This window comes from Bombyx mandarina, chromosome 11, assembly GCF_030267445.1.
Source record: "Bombyx mandarina strain Sakado chromosome 11, ASM3026744v2".
Classification (NCBI taxonomy): Eukaryota; Metazoa; Arthropoda; class Insecta; order Lepidoptera; family Bombycidae; genus Bombyx; species Bombyx mandarina.
The window spans coordinates 5951359-5968537 of NC_143218.1; the positions used below are offsets into that span (position 1 = coordinate 5951359).

The window sequence follows — 17179 nt, forward strand, 5'->3', positions numbered from 1 at the left end:
TGTTGGATAGCCATGGCCCACTGCTCATAGTGCGTATGGGCACAATGGAGGGGGAACCTCTCCCTAGACTGGCAAACCAGTCGAACGGTACAGATTACTATACAATATATATTCAGATTACTATACAAAACATCAATCACTCTCCAATATTGAACTCATCAAGGAAATCTTTACCAGCACAGAACTCTCCTCAATTATACCATAAAACTCCTCGCAAGTCAATTGGTGTTGTCCAAAATTGGACACCAAAGAATAATATACCTAAGAGTGAGTCAAGGTCAGAAGAAAAGTTGCGATCTCCTAAGTCCCCTACTAGTGACTTGTTGATGACCCCTGAACAGATAGCTGATGAGGCTAAAAAGATTAGTCCATGTGTGACAATGTCGAGGGGGAAGGCTAATGCTCGGAAAGAAATGAAAAAGAAATTAGAAGAAGGTGAGTTTTCACTCTTACAGTCTTAAAGTGCTTAATTATCTTCCTAATATTTATTTAAAACATACCTAGTGCATAAATAGCAGGAAAAAAATAACATACTATATTATTACTATATCGTAGGTCTCCTTGATGAGGATACATGTGACATTGAAAACGTGGACCATTTTAGAAAGCAATTGGCTTCAGAAGTGAAGCGCATGACAGAATTATGTGATACCTGGGAGAAGATCTCTGAGCAGACGCCTCTGCCTGATGCTATACAGGTGTTGTGATTTACACATAATATAATTAAATATATCTCGGGCCTCCTTGAACCTCTTCCTGCATGTGAAGAAAAAAAGAAGACATTATTGTTGGTAGAGCATCTTGTGAGCCCACACGAGCGTGGACCTTCTCCATCACTATTGCACTAAAGTTGCTGCAGTAAAGTTGAATTTCATCATCATCATCATCATCATCATCATCATCATCATGTCTCAAAGTGGTGGTGGTATTTGCATTGTTGATGTCTATAGGCTCTGGTAACCACTTGACACCAGGTGGGCCATGAACATGTCCACTTATTTAAGTAATAAATAAATAAGTTTTGGTCTAATTTTACTTTTACAGTAGTTGTTACCACTACTTCTTACTTACTTAAATTTGTAGTTGTTGTCTAGTAGGCTCATAGGGACTACTATCACTGCTATACTTATTTCTGCAGAGAGACCTCTAACTGTTTTGCGTTTGGATGGCAAGGACCTTTCAAACAAGAAATTTCAAAAATTGAATACAAAACCATCATGTGAAATTGTAGGAGGGAGTCTTATCTGCTGTGGGCCAGGCTCGGCTGCTGATGTCCCAGAAGCTGATGCAGTTCTCAACCCTGGTGGAGCGCTGCGGCCGTCCGGAGCCCGGCGCCGCGCTCGTCACGCCCGCCGACCTGCACGGTTTCTGGGACATGGTGTTCATGCAGGTACATACTGACAGACCCTAGCAGGAGACATGCCGCACCGGGGAGAGTTATTCGTTAAATGCCATTAAACATGTAGTAAAATAAAACTCATTTTACAGTTTAAATTCACATTCATTATTGTCATTAAATTATTTTCCAATACTTTACATTTTTAATTATAAAATTTTACAGCATTACAATACTACCACTATTGTATAGTACTAAAATATATGTAGACTGCTTAAAAAAAATTGGTGGCTATAACTAGCACATAACACAGTCACACATTTGTGTCTTATAGAAGTGAGGTACAGATAGGCACAGTAATAAGAGTAAAATGTTATTTACAAAGGATGTTGCATTATGCTGACCACCAATATTAAAAAAAATATTTTATTACTAATTGTACCAAAGAAGGCTGCCTTGGTTTTTCATTCTTTGCTTCTTCTGCTTTTGCTGCCACATATATATACATTGGACATCCAGTATAATTTCTTTGATATTTTAGATTCTTACATTGTCATTGTGCACTACTTCTAGATTGACTGCTCTAATGTTTAGTCGTCCTCTTATATTTTCAGGTTGAAAATGTCGATATGCGTTTCAAGAAGCTTGAAGAACTTCGACTAAGAGGGTGGATTGACGACAAACCTGTTGAAGTTAAGAAGAAAATTACTAAGAATAATGTAAAGAAGACTTCAAAGCTTATGGGTGGAACCAGTAGATTGAGGGATATGATTGCCGGTATGGAAGTCATAATTTACTAGTGGTATTTAAGGCGAAATACATCCTGCTGTTAGAATTTTCTCCTGTCTTATGGATGCTGGAAAGCTATGTGATAATAACGACCAAACCTCCAATAATTACAACAATGTTTACACAAAAGTATTGAATCTGACAGGGTCCCAAACCCAGAACAGGCACAGTATTTAGAGTCACATACTATATGCCTCATGAGGCGGCATAAAACAATTAGCAGGTATATAAGTAAGTATCTTACTTGATAACTTGGATATTACGACACAGCAGTGGTACTACTGATTTTTCTCTCGCTTGTTCATAGTAATGCAGTCTATTTCCCTCTCACTTTCTTCTGACATTCCTCAGTAACAAGTTCAAGTTACATATCAGACTGTCTAAGTGTCTAGTGCTCCTCAACTAATGTGCCTTGACACTTGAGTGCTGCTAAATTTTACATTCGAAATTATTATTAAATTATTTTACAAACCAACAAATAGAAATATCATTTCAATTGGAGTGTATTATAGCAGTTAAATAGCACTGATTGTAGGTAGGTATACGACAAAGGGAAGATCTTCGACCAAGCGAGTGATATTGCTCGGTAGACCGACGGTCCGAATGTTGTTGTTCGGAACTTGTATATATGCAAGCTTATGTTAAGAATGTCGTAAGTGAGATTCAGGCATCTGTCAAACGTCTTGCGCTGTATGATGGCTACCGCCACACTGAATCACATATTGCTTTAAACAACATGCAATCATTTGTTATTTACAGCGGCAAGAAAAGCTAAAAAGGAACAAGAGTGCTATGAGGCTCCGAAGCCGCCGGAGCTGGGGGTCAGCAAGACATTCGAAGCGGGTTTCTTCTGCGTGCAGTCACCGGTCCGCTCCCCGCGGGTCTCCACGCCGTCCACCAGCTGCACCTTGCTGAAGGCCGTGCTGTCCAGCGAAGCCAAGAAGGCTTCCGTTTCTGCCGCTAAAGTATGTGGTGTAGTTCAGACATGGCACGAGGCCAGCGCACGCCGCTGCAGCGAGATGTCGATCACGCTTGTCATGCTTAAAATGTTTTCTTGAAACTTACATGTGTCAGATTTTTTGAGAAATTTCTGCCGCTTGTGTGACGGTCCACTGTTGGGCCGCTCACAACGCCCTGCACGTGTCAGAAATTGGCAATAAGTGTAAATGTTGTCCGAAAAAAGCAAAACAAAACAAAAAAATAGTCTAGAAAATACGTATTATATTCAAGTTTGTGTATGTACTGGCAATAATACTCTACATAATCATTATATATAAAATAAATGGATGCATTTAAAACCTGAGGCTCTGAGAGTAGCCAGGGGAGGTGGCGATTCCGTACAGTAACTGTTGATCTAATGTCGTCAGAATGCCGCGTCGTTCGCCATGCTGCGTGCCGCGGGACTCGCCAAGAACATCGAGTGCGATGGAGTCGCGCCCTTACCGGTATATCTATATATATATCGCCTTTTCGCATTAAAAGTGTACAATTTCCAAAAATATTCGAAATTGAGTTAATATGCGTGTTATACATTTGGTATCATCTATATACTTCAGTGGTATTACCAGTATTTTTCTCATAAATACTGTCAAAAGTTTTGACTACTATTAAGCAAATTAATACATAATTTTATCTTATTTTATAATACAGATAATGTAACTGGTAAAAAAATTAAAGTTGCAAAGATGGATTAATAATAAAAATATCACATGTTAAACCTTTAAAACACTCTCCTGTGAAATTAGTAAGTTTTGAAATTATACAGTTCTAATGCGAGAAGACGCTCTATCTATCATTAGGGACGCTCTGTTACTGATTTATGCAATAATATTACGTATGTAATGACAGCAGACGCCGCTGAACCCAGTGAACGTATCCGCGACGCCGGCCCGCAGCATCCTCAAGTCGGCTCAAGCTGAAAGATCGAGCAAGAAATCCATCAAAGTTGTACTGTTCGACCGCTCCGATCTAGAGCCGGACTGCCCCTCGGACACAGACAGTCCCGATTTGCACCAGGTACTTTTTTTTTACTTATTGCCCTGGTAGGCAGACGAGCATATGGCCCATCTGATGGTGAGTGGTTACCGTTGCCCGTAGACTTCAGCAATGCCAGGAGAGAGCCGAGCCGCTGCCTACCGTTAAGTACTCTCTATAAGCCTCGTTTGAAGAAGGACACTAGGCGCTCGGGATAAATCGTGGAGGTTTCTCTAATCTGCTGTACGCCTTCTGTAGTTTCCGAACGTTGCATGACTGACTATCTTATATTTAAATCAATAGTTTCCTAAGTAGCAATAGTGTTGGCTTTGTAATGCTACATTAATTATTACATTCCAAAAGGAAAATGAGAACAAAGAAAATTCTAGAAGAAAATCAAAATTGATCCGACAAGACGCTACAGAAGAGCGAAGCCCCGTCATGACGCGCAGCCGCCGGAAGAGCCTGCAGGGGGCCGGGGCTCCGACGCCGCCACGAACTCGTCCAAGAAGAAGGCGCTGACAGAAGTAGAACAGAACACGAGCGCAAAAGAGACTCCCGTGCGGTCTTCTAGAAGGAGGAAGAGCGGAGTCACCGTCGCCGCGTGATGCAACAACAACCTTGTGCTTACATTTCCTAATCGTAACAATTGTGTACTGAGCTATGTAGACTATTGAAATTATGTGTCTTATTATAATACCTTATATTGTAATGTTTAGAAAATATTTATGTTTTAGTAAAACAGATGCGATCGGAAGAGAACGTCCTCGCCAAGACTATTGAATACTTTTGTGTTTACTTTTATTTAAAAAGTACAGTAAAAGTTACAGTAAAAGCTCTTTATTCGCGGTATATTATTATGTTTCGTAAATATGCCGCGAATACAGAAACCGTTAATATGGAATGGTAATACGGCTCTTAACAAAGGATGGAACGTCACATGTGGCCCCATTTAAAAATATACTTTATGCACTGAGCAATAAGCTTGATTTATTTGGTTTGTTTACTCTCAAAAACGCGAAGGCGGTTTACAAAACATACATACTTTAGGTTAGCTTGTAATAAGGTCTAATTTACTTTTAGTCGTTTTCATGACGCCTACAAAGGACATTCGGTTGGATACCTACCGAATCCTCTTTATCAATGTGTACCGATGTACCGATTAGATCCGGGAATAAAAAAATATTTAGCCGCGAAAACAGGAATTCGGTCACATTTTTGTAATTCGCGAATAATGAAAACTAATGAGGGACGCGCGAATAAAGAGCTTTTACTGTATAAATAAAAGTGAACGTTGGTTCGGGCTTGTGTTGTTTACACAAATATACCTTTTTATTTTCGAATAATGGCATATTGGTAATAACTAGTTGTATTTTGAAAATGTTAATCCTCGAAATGTGTGGTAAATCGTGTGTATGAGACTTATTTTAATTTTAAATAAAATGATAATTTACATCTTTGGTTTCCTTTTTAACTTCTGGGTCCAATCGAACATGTCGGTCGGGAACATACATTTGGGTCCAATTGGATGTTGGATAGCCATGGCCCACTGCTCATAGTGCGTATGGGCACAATGGAGGGGGAACCTCTCCCTAGACTGGCAAACCAGTCGAACGGTACAGATTACTATACAATATATATTGTTACGCCGTTAAGAGTAACTCCATCTATCGCTGAATAGCCGAAACGAATATCAAACAAACTAGTCGCGTTGAGAACGCTCGAGAAGTACAACGCCATCTATTGTCGGATAGCGGAAACACACATCGCAGATACTTAAATTGCCCAGAATGTTCTCGATAAATCTAGGGATGTCGTATCGAGTATAAAAGAACTACCTACTATCGAACTATTCGAAGCGAAACAGCGAACGGATCACCTGAAGCGAAGCGGAAGAAGTGAATTGAGAATTTTAAAGTGTTTGTGAAGTGTTATAAGTGTTCTAAGCGTTAAATACTATTGTAATTTGTACTTCGGTAGAATTTTTATTTATCCCGACCCCCAGCGCGTAAGAATATATTCGTTTCTCAGGGTTCATGGGGCCTATTAATTGACAATACGTCCTTAGATGCTTTACGCATTTCCACGCTTGTATGTTTATAATTTAATTCTCCTATTACATGAATGAATTTCTATCTTATCTGAATCGTAGGAGCGTTACGAGAGTTACGAGTGGAGCGCGGAGCCAACTCGCGGGCTCAACTAACTCTGAGATAATCCTTTGGCTGACCCATTTAGCGCAATGCCAAATTGTCTACCAATTACAGCTGTGAGCGTCGCAACACTTACCTAATGCAGTCACTGCCGGCTTGGTGTATACGTTTTTGGCAGAGGTGGGCACTTCGCAATGGTCCAACTAGCAACAGTGGGCAAGAGGCAGGAAACGTACAGGACTTATCGACTTATTGTTAAACGAAACCTCATGAGAAACTCAGTTACACTTTAAATGTTGATTGTTATGCTTTACACGGGCAACCAAGGTTGTTTTGCGAGCATATCGGTTAGGTATTTGATGATTCAAAATAACATAATTATTTCCATGAATGACTCTGTCTTAGAATGGAAGAAATTCCGCAAACAATTGAATCGCGCTAACGATTTTCACAGATTCAGTTTGCTTCTTATTAAACACTAGCGGCCCGCTCCGGCTCCGCTCGGGTCTTTAACAAAAATTTCAACGATATTTGACATTGTTTTATTTTTTAAAATAGAACATTTATTGTGGCATAACTATAATAATTAGACATTTGCTGTCGCGAAACTTTTTGTAAATAATAATGTATTGTGTTTTACAAAGTCGTAGTACATTATTTTATTCTATCCTCAATAGTTTTCGCAGGGCACGCGATGTAAAGAATATTTTAGCAAATTTTTTTACACCCTGGGTTAAATTATTGGAGTTTTAGTAAGGATCCCCAATTTTTTTTCAAAAAAGATTATAATGGCCTATGTCACTCGGGAATAGTGTAGCTTGCAAACAGTGAAAGAATTTTTCAAATCGGTTCAGTAGTTTCAGAGCCTATTCAATACAAACAAACAAACAAATCTTTCCTCTTTATAATATTATATTATATATTATATAATATTATAAGTATAAGTATAAGTATAGATTAGTATAGAGAACTTCCGAATGACGGCGTTCGGATCGTTGATCTGCCGAGTAAAAACACCCGCTTGGTGGAACGTCTTCAGCCATATCTCTTGTTGTGTCACATTCGCAGTGGTGTCACTACAAATCACTAAATATGAAAACAGTCAAAACAACATGCATTGCCCTATAACATATACCGAACCCGATGCTTGAAATTTAAATTCACTAAATTTACGACGCATGTTAGCTAAATTATGTCTGTAATTATTTGAAGCTTAGAAAACGCACGCCGCAAACAAAAACACTTTATAAGCGTAACGAAATTTATTCATCGTGATTTCCCGCCACTTCTGACGGTTCAAGAGGTCCGTAATTAAAAGGGCAATTAAAAATGGCAGTCAGGACTGCTATAATAATAACAATTAAGTGAATGGAGATGGGAACGGAATTAAGAATGATATTAGGGGTCACGATTTTATTTATCGTCGTCGGACAAATTTTCAGTAAGAATGAAAAAAACATAGGAATAACGGAAAACGATCGCAATGTTCGTAGGCTCCAGTAAAGGTGCTCAGATGGGCCGTGAACTATCAAAGATATTCTATAATGTGTGCAATTTAGGTACCCGCGGTAGAAGTGACAGAGTTTTTTCAATGTAATCTATTGCAGGCTAAATAAATCCTCTACATGCATATGTTTTTCCTTTTTAGTATCGCTTTTCAAGTATCACTTCAGATCAAGCTTCAAATGACTACAAAAAGTTTTCACTTCGATTATTTAATATATTTGCCATATTTGCCGACGATATAACAATTCGAAATGGGTAATAAATTCCTTAGATTTCATCGTAGGTCACTTGCCTGACAAATAAAAGGGTTTTGAAATGCCTTTTTTATACATGTCTAGGTATATTATGACTGTTTAAAAATAATAATATCGTACTGCATATTTATACTTCACAATATCTTTCGATTTCTGAAACCTCTGCTTTCGTCTCTGACTCGAATTGAGATAAAACACGGTCAGATTACGTGAATCTATGCAAATGTATCCGGGGAATGGCGCCCGAGTCACTGATACCGGGTAATTTCGCGTTTCGGAGTTGGCAACCCTCGAAATGCTAAGAGTAGACATTAAATTTTAATTTGTATAAATAATATAGCTATTATGTTTCTATTGCTACCGAAATAAGTCGATGCGAAGAAGCGGTAACCGAGCAAGTACTAAGACTGATATTGACCGAGGCTGATGATTTTATCATTGATCACGAAAGTAGAAGGCCATCACGGTACATCCGTATTAAAAATGCTTGCCATAAATCATGGAATAGAATAAATACTGGAAAAACGTGATTCCTTGACCCCGATGTGATCCAGTGTGATCGGACAAAGGAATCGTTCACTAGCCGAGGTTTATTGTTCGGTAGATGGAATATTGTTGTTTAGAACTTTTATATGTAGGTATAATCTTTTATATTCAAGCTTATCTTGAAAATTTCATTATTGTGATTGCTATTTTGGATATATTTCTTCTATTCTATAATAGCTACATACCGCTATGTTTCTATTATATAAATTATGAACCTTATTATTATGAAGCTCATTCAAAATGACAAGCATTGACAATGATCGAATTAACCTAAATAAAATATTTAAACGTGGCTAGTTCCCGATTAAAACACGCATTTTCTCGACCGGATAAAGAAATCGACCAATCACGTCAATCTTTTTTTTTGCAATTAAAGAAACAGTAAAATATGTGCGGATTAAGATTAAAATAAACCAGATCAATACGTCTCGTACAATCTGAAAGCTTTCAGTTACCTTCAAAATACGCGACATGGTTCTGGATGCTATATTTATTTACCTAGATAAAAAATTACTCTTCCATACAGGATTTCTTAGGATTATTTCCTTCATAGCTTTGATCGTCTTTTAGTACAAAAAACAATGTATGACACTTTTTCTGTCACATACAGATAACTTTTGATTATACTTATTAATAGTCCAGTACAGAAACATACGAGTCATATAAAGGGATAAAGTGCATAAAGGGTTATAAAGATTGCAATTGCCTTTATACGTAATTTTTTAATTTCTTACACAGTAATCCGGATCTATTTATCACCCAACCCCATTTCAATTAACAAGGTTTGTCGCGAAAATCAGAAAACAATGAATACTCAAACGATAATGACAGCATTATTTACGGCCAGGCTTTGTATAATGTGGAAAAAAGTCATCACCATTAGTTGGAAAGATGATATTGCTCTCGGATATAAGCTTGAACATAATAGTGAAGCCGCTGCATACAGCACTATTTTAATTCTAGAGGTTCCTAAGGAACCTAGAGGAAATGCTTTAAGAATCTTAAAAGTACGAAAACCCAGCATCGAAGTGTTCTGCCATTTTATACACATTTCATTTATCTGGCAACGGTCAGAATAATTTCATAGAAAATAGGTTACTTCTAATTTACACCACTGATACCTAATTTACAGAACTACGTGTGTACGGATAAAAAGTAAAACCGTAAAACTGAAGCAAAATAAAAACGAAAATATTCCACTATTTATTTTCTTATATGCTGTAATAAATGAAGAACCTTCTATGTATTTAATTTGTAAATAAGGTAAGATTTGTAAAGAAGGAAGGAGTAATTTTATTGCACGATCATGTATCGGTAAATGCAAATTGACAGCGAAGAGACCGGAATAAAATAAAACGTAGACGACGGACGAAGCCGCGCGCTACCACATAAATTCATTTGTAAGGATGCGACTACAATTTGTCGATAAAGTTTTAATGCCTTAAAAGTATCGTTCGATTTGTTAACCTTACCTATAATATTTTCAGATGGCAATGACATGAGAACATTAATGTACCTACTTGTCTTCATAAGACAATGTGGGATGTTATCCCATCTTCCAAGGAGCGAATAGTTGTTTTCCGGCAAAATGGGTAATACTGTGGCTATAACCTTTTTAACGGCCGTCTGGTGTAGTGGTAAGTGACATGGTCACTACACAAGGGGGTCGCGGGTTCGAATCCCGCCAAGGGGAGATATTTGTATGATAAATATAAATGTCTTTTCCAGGGTTATGGATGTATATTAAATATATGTATGTGTATAATAAAAATCTTACATTTATTTCCGTTATCTGGTACCTGTAACACAAGTTCTTTACGAACTTATCACGGGACCAGTTAACGTGGCGTGATTGTTAGTAAATATTTATTTATTATTTATTTATTATTATATTTAATTATTATTTAACCTCAAGAGCTCCAACAAGTTCTACTAAGTATTTTAATATTCAATAATTAAGGATGGATGAGGATACAAAGTGGGAGTTCCACTTCTGGAGACAGTTGATTTAGATGGTGATGTAAGAGCGGCAACAGATGGAAGCTCACTTTTATTCTGTTGAAAAAACAGGCAGTCGATGCTATTCTTTAATGATTCAAAACCATAACAAACTGTCATACACTTAGCTTTTTATACATTACTAGCCGTACTCGCCCACTTCGTTGGGCATTTAAAATTAACATTATTATTTATTGTTATTATTATTAGGGAGTCCAACACTCATATAAATATTAGCCTATCTATCAAGTTGTACATGTATTTTCTGCATGGATGCCAAGTTTCAAGTCAATCGGATGCATAGTTCAGTAGTTATAACGGAACATCCGTAAAAACCACTGTAGATTTATATGTTAGTATAGATTTTAATGTAGTTCTAACATAACTGAGATTTGCATTTTAAGTTAGCAGTCTATATGCTGTTGTGTATCATGTTGTGTCATTTAAAAGGTTCATTAACCGTTTGAGACCCGAGAGAAGTGAGTTGCCCATCCACACATTTTTTCGAAATTAATTTTTCTGTACTATCGATTAAATTCATGAACATCACTAAACTCGGAGATATATCGACGTTAATCTAAGAACGTGAGAAATGTACATTTTATATGCGCGGAATCACATCGCCGCAGCCCGCTTCACGTGTTACTAATATGAACATATTTTTTTTATATTTGCAATTACATATAAGTTTATAGCTTTAATTTTTTTCTAATTTATCTTTAAAGGTAAAATATAGGTATGTAATATGATGGTATAAGGTAATAAGTCAAGGTTCTGGTGGCCTAAAGGATAAGACGCACGGGATACTTGTATCACCTTCTAACACCCCCGCCAATGCCGAAGTATTTTTTGAGGGATTGCTGGTGACCCAGAGACCTTTCTACCTTCACAGGACAGGTGTTTATTTCTTCCACGAACCAACAAAATGTTCTCTACTTATTCGCTGGTAGTCTAAGGGGCTATTTCGGCTACGCGCTGATGGGTAGTTCAGCAAACGGCCTCAACTTGAGAGAATTAATTAATACTAGCTCTAGCACGAGCAGTGCTTCGCTGAATCTACCACCGGATTGGAATCGACACCCACTGAGAAGCTCCGGCTTGAAGGGTGAGACTGCGGTCGGAAGGGTGATAAAGGTGAGAAGGAATTTCCCTTATGTAATAAAATTCAAGCTCACACTATTGCGTAGTTACTGGTAGTAAGGCGTATTGGCCTAGTTATCACCATTCTCCCTATTACTGCCTCGAAACACGCATGCGTTTGAGTAATAGGGTAAACCTATTTAAGGCAATCTGTAATTTTTAGATCAGCGGGTCTTATATCATCATTTTGTTTTTTATGTTTGAGGGATTACCGGTGGCTCGGAGACCTTACCAGTTTCACCAGGACAGGTGGGCGAGCAAAGGCTCAGCCAGGAGGGGTGGGATTTGCTAACAGCTATCCGAGCGCCTCGAAAGGAGACCTTACAATTCAAGAGTAACTGCTTCGCGATTAAGTCTACTACCGGATCGGAATCGCGACCCGCTGAGAAGATCTGGTGAGAAACTCAGCGGGCTGACGTTTAGGTTAGGTTGCACGTCGACCTCTTTGTCGAGTTCGACGAGTACGGTTACCGGGGTCCCTAAGCCTGCTTCTAGTATTAGAGCCGAAGGCGTCTAATGCAAAGGTTATTGGATCTGATGGATCCGTAAGGACGTGTCTAGGGCGTCGACGGTGACTGGCGGCGGCAACGATAAGGTGATTATCATGACGCATAACCTTATCGAAGTACCGTTCCGACGCTGACTTCATGTATTTCCGAATTGATTCGAGGTCCAGGTCGTCGTGTAGGTCAACGTTCGTCACGAACCACGGAGCCCCGACAGCTAACCTGCAAAAGCGAGATTGTAGAGATTGGAGGGTGTCTATGTGTGTGCGGGCAGCGTGAGCGAACACCACATTCGCGTAAGTCATGACGGGCCTTATGCAAGTTTTGTAAAGTGTCTCCTTGTCCCGAAGTGACATTTTACTCCGCTTACAGATTATGGGGTTAGAGTCTGCCGAGGATAAACGCGGCGCGGTCGCGGACTGATTTTATATACGGGCGGAATATCATCGATGCAGGGTGACTCCCAGGTTCTGGACTTTCCTGGTCCAAGGTATGGGTTGCCCAAAGAGGGTAATGGGGTGTGAGATTCCTTCACCTAATCAGGGAAGAAATCCGTGTGGAGTTTCCCCTTTGAAATAGCACTGCTGTGCTTTTCGCTGGGTTGATGTCTATGCTCCTTTTTTGGAACAACTGTCCTAAGGTAAGGGCTGCGCCCTGGAGTTCCCTCGCGATTAGGGACTTGTTTCTACTCGAGTAGTAAACGGTCGTATCGTCGGCGAATGAGGCTAGCTGGGTTGGCGGCGACCGGGAAATATCGTTAAGTTTATTTACTAAATAGGAGCGGAGGTTAGTGCCAATCGGTCGGTAGTATTCGTTCCTTATCTCCTTACTTCCTTTGTTCCTCCCGCTAATTGCTTTTGCTCATACTGTATCTAAAAGTAAATGGGGATCGTATGTCGTATCGCTAAATAAACATGCAGTTCATTCAATTACAATGCGGTTCCAATAGAACGAATATTCTGTATATATACAAAAAATAATGTTAGTTTTCCGCCCACGAGAAGGGAGCGAGTAATCCACTAGTAATGCAAACAGCATCTTTTCATTTTGATGGGGGAATTTTTTCGGACACCATGATTGCTGGAAACCACGGACAATCCGATAGAAAGACAGATGCATTCGTTTTTATATGGGTAGCCGAGAGCTTAGGGTTTACTGGATGATAATTGGTATCTGGAGCCAAAAAATATCACAGGGTAAAGGCACTACAAACAGTTTCCCATAATAAAGTACCTACTCTGTATGTTGTAACTTGATTTGACTCCAGTTTGAGAGCCGGCCACGAATCTAAGGTCTGTCCTCCTGGGTGAAGTTAGCCCTTAGTTTGGAAAATCGGTATAATACATATACATATGTATATATGAAAGATTTAAGTTCGATAATGAGGTGATGTGAGTACAATGGACGAACAGAGAATACGGAATAAAGCTGTTTGATGTCTGGAGAATCTTAAATCTCAGCGGGATACTCTCTCGTCTCCTTTTAATGACATTTCTTGATGTTTAATAAACAATATCATTTTGTTTCTGTTGATAGCATTAACAGTGTGATTGTACCTTGCAAAAAACACACTTCAAAATATAGATATGTCAAATTCTGTAAACACTTCATTATAATTTCCGTTTACGGAAATAACTTCGCGTGACGGCAAACCAATAATTCTTTGGCCACCAAATCAAGCAGCACGGTCGATGTGTGTTAATGTTTAGAATGTACCTATTAATTTAGTTAAATTTAGTTAAAAACTGTCTTATCTTATTATTATTTATATTTCACTTTTGATTAGCACAAGACAAATGAAAGATACTAGAAAAATGGTAATTAATTTTGAATACTTAGCCGTATTAATAATAAATACAATGCTTAGGAAACAATTTGGCAACAAATACAAAAAATAATCTGTTATAATAATTTTCTAATACGATAGAGGACATATGCGAGAATTAGCCGTCTACTAGATCACGGGACACTGAAACAGAATGTAACTTAAAAAAAACTTTATTTTATTACAATAGTTTAAATACCCTAGCATTTAAAAATATATAGTTAAATACTAACTAATAATAAAGTTATACTTTTATAATGCTAATGACGCTGTTGAATTTTATTGATTGTAAAAGAAATATCCGTTTCACATTTCAATATGATGGTATCCCTAACCCGCCTGAGGTTGAGACTTTATTAAAAAGTACAGCAAACGGCACGCGACTCCGAGGTACAACATGTTTTATTGTCTTACGCCAAGGGAGGGGTCATTCACACCATAATCTTTTTAGTTCGGTTCAGATTTTGTATTAAAGCCCACCATTGTTTTGTTGCTCTAAATAGGTATGTAGAGAAATGTTGGGACTTCCTTTTCCTTATTCCTTCCTCAATCCCCTATCCACGCCATCTGTTGACACTACAAGAAAAACTACACGCGTATGAAAATGGCGCGAAGTGTGTAAAAAAAACTAAAACATGGTGCCGGTGCAAAAACAATAAAATTGTGATTTGTTGATCAATCAGCACATAGAACTCTCGTCAGTGAGAAAATTGAATAGTGCATCAGCGAAATACAGAGTGAGTCCTAAACCTTATCCTTTTCTCAGTCCCAAACATATCTAAATTCAAAACATATTTAGTGGTCCGTTTCGAGCGCGAATAACCTATGGTGACTAGGGGCATATTCGTTAGAAAACTCTAGTTATACATTTCATTTCGCTTTAATCTTATCCTAATAACAATATAACTATTATTTTATAATATTATTTTACTATTTAAAGCATAAAATAACAATATACTTTTATAAATCTCAAGTGACGTAGATAGTTCAAGAAATTTCTCAGTTGTAAAAATAGCATTCATTTGCGACATAATTTTTGTATTCAAATTCTAATTATATTTGTATTGTTACTATAATTTACGTATTCTATAATGTCAGAACTCAAATTAAAACTTTTCCTAACAAGTCAACGTGAATATGTTTTTAAGGACATACAAATACTTTATAATTTAACAACAAATTGCATCAGATTCGTCAAAATTATCTCAATTCAATGTTCGATACAAACGTCTAGATGTTTTACGGCAAGAATATTTACATCTAACTAATCAAATAAATGCGATAAAACTTGAAATTAATCCTAAAGACAAAATCGATATGCAAGTTGTTAAGGCATTTGACGACTGTATTACGCGATATCGGAAGCGTCCAACGCCGACCCCGGCGACGCCGGCGCACTCGCGTCGCATTACAACAACTCACCCAAGCCGTTTGGTCAGCAAGTGCGGTTACCAAAAATTAATTTAATCAAGTTTGATGGTAGAATTGAGCAATGGCGGACTTTTTATGATACATTTACGTCGCTTGTACACGAGAATGAGAATATTACAGCAATTGAGAAATTTCAGTATTTAATATCGTGTCTATCGGGTGCTGCTTTATCGATTGCCAAAGGGGTACCTGTTAAATCTGATAATTATAAAATAGTTTTCGACGCACTAGTGGGTCGATTTGAAAATAAAAGATTATTAGCTACATCTTATTTAGACAAAATTATACAATTTCAGCAATTGAAAAGTTCTAACATTAATGATTTATTGATATTAAATAATTTATTATACGAAAGTGTCAATGCCCTCAAGGCAATAAACATTCCCAATCTTGGTGAATTTATATTATTCTATTTGGCGTCCCGTACTTTAGACAGTGACACTCGTAAAAGATTTGAATCACAGTTACAGGAAAATTCAAATAACCTACCTACTATAAACGACTTACTAACTTATTTACAAAACTATGTCAAGATACTAGAGGTTAGTGAACCAAGCTCGTCATCTGTTCACAACAAACTAATAAACAACTCACAAATTATAAGAGTGCACCTCGCAATGAATGTTTTTCTAAAAAACCTTATTTGAAATCAACATCATTGCCCGTTAATTCAAATATATCTTCAAGTGTCAACACCGGCGCACCGTGTAGCTGTTGTGAACAACAACATAATCTATATAAGTGTCCTAAATTTCAAGCTTTAGGCATACAAGACCGGCTTAATTTAGTGACATCAAAATCTTTATGTAAAAACTGTTTACGCCAAAATCATAACATTAACAAATGTTATTCAAAATTAAATTGTTCTACTTGCGGACAACGACATCATACGCTTCTCCATGAGGTCAATACAGCTGTGAGTGGCATGGTCACAGTTGACGTACGCCCGGACGAGATCACACGTAATTCTACCTTCGAGTCTAGCACTGCAGCCTCCACTAATGCGTATGTGGGCTACAGTCGCTCGGTGGTTCTTTTGGTTACTTGTGTAGTTCGCGTTCGTCATCCTCGCAGTACTAATAAATCATTTCTTGTACGTGCTTTGATTGATAGTGGTGCTCAAGATTGTTTCATTACCAAGTCATGTTGTCAACGTTTGGGCTTACCATTACGTCGCTGTCCATTAGCCGTAGTTGGTCTAGGTCAAAATGCTGTACATCACGTGACTGGAGTTACTTCTTGCACTGTACTTTCTCGTACTTCAGAAAATCCTCATTTCAACATTAATCCTATCGTAGTAAATACTATAACGAGTAAAATGCCTGCTACAAACTTACCTACTAATCTTCGTGAATCTTTTAAACATCTGGTCCTCGCAGATGAAAATGTTGATAAACCATCTAATGTAGATTTACTACTCGGCGCAGAACTGTTCCATAGTATTTATGACGGTCAACGCGTTCAGCCCAGTCATGATCTACCGGTAGCTTTACACAGCGTATTTGGTTGGGTCATCACCGGCAAACTTGATACAAACCATTTACGTCCGCCAACAATATCTTCTCTCTTAGCATCCACACGTTCTCTAGACGAGGGACTCAAGCGATTCTGGGAGATCGAAGAATCTCCAAGTCAGGTTATCTTAAACCCTGAAGATATTAAATGTGAACAAATGTACTCAAATCTGACGTATCGTAATCCCGACGGCAGGTATGTTGTAC

The 17179-nt window shown here is 38.0% G+C and overlaps 1 long non-coding RNA gene and 1 pseudogene across 2 annotated transcripts in view; one reads left to right on the plus strand and one right to left on the minus strand.

Moving 5' to 3' along the window:
• Positions 1-17179, minus strand: part of LOC149501960 (uncharacterized) — a 396223-nt gene that overhangs the window by 70469 nt on the left and 308575 nt on the right. The window lies entirely within an intron of this gene.
• LOC149501974 (uncharacterized) lies at positions 133-4885 on the plus strand (annotated as a pseudogene). The gene is made up of 8 exons (XR_016323743.1): positions 133-435; positions 556-698; positions 1232-1390; positions 1951-2113; positions 2885-3090; positions 3493-3570; positions 3974-4141; positions 4463-4885. The product of XR_016323743.1 is annotated as an uncharacterized LOC149501974 (transcript).